The sequence below is a fragment of the Sminthopsis crassicaudata genome, chromosome 2 (assembly GCF_048593235.1).
Source record: "Sminthopsis crassicaudata isolate SCR6 chromosome 2, ASM4859323v1, whole genome shotgun sequence".
NCBI classification, from domain to species: domain Eukaryota; kingdom Metazoa; phylum Chordata; class Mammalia; order Dasyuromorphia; family Dasyuridae; genus Sminthopsis; species Sminthopsis crassicaudata.
The window spans coordinates 359,844,193-359,845,013 of NC_133618.1; positions in this window are offsets into that span (position 1 = coordinate 359,844,193).

Below are 821 nucleotides of genomic sequence, written 5' to 3' on the forward strand. Positions count from 1 at the left end.
TCTCTGTGGAAACTTATTGCTAGTTCTTGACTTTTCACTTCAGGACTATTTCCAGCAGAGAGACTAGAACTTTATAGGTACCACCCCATCTTTTTCACCACATTTACATTTCTATAAGAATAGGCTTTTTTATTTACCTTAATTGGAGGGGAATGAAGTTGATGGTAGTGTGTAAAAATTAAATTCTGATACTTCAAGATTTTTCTTCTTCCAAAAAATACCATGTTTTCAAATACTGTTATTTTAAATTGAAAATACCATTTTCATATGAGACCTTTTTAAAAAGTCAAATTGTCAATTATTTTGTGGTAACAAATAAGTATGACTTTGCTATCTACAATTAGCACAATTCCAGATAAGAGCAAGTGAAAGCATTAGATTTTGGGTCTCTGGCTCTGGCCTGGATCAGAATTTCATTGTTACATACGGCTTAACATGAATAAATCTTTGGACCATGGCTTTTATGTGTATCTCCTTTCCCTCTTCCACTCAGGCAAATTAAGTTTAAATGAAATGGCATTAATATTAATGGCTTGATTAAAAGTCATTTCTAATCTTTATAGTAGTAAGATTAGGAGGTTAACACAGTGCCTCTGGAATCTTAATTTAACTTAGTTACTAGCACAGAACCACTATCTGACTCCTAAAATTTAACAGATCAATTCCTTATTATGTATAAAAATGATTTAATTAAAAGTTTTCCTGTTTTTCTTTGCATGAGTTGGATATCTTCTACTTTTCCCTTTTTGGTCATCTGTGAATATTGCCTTAACTGAGTAAATGTATTTTGATAACTCTTGGCAAAGGATTCAAGAATTGCT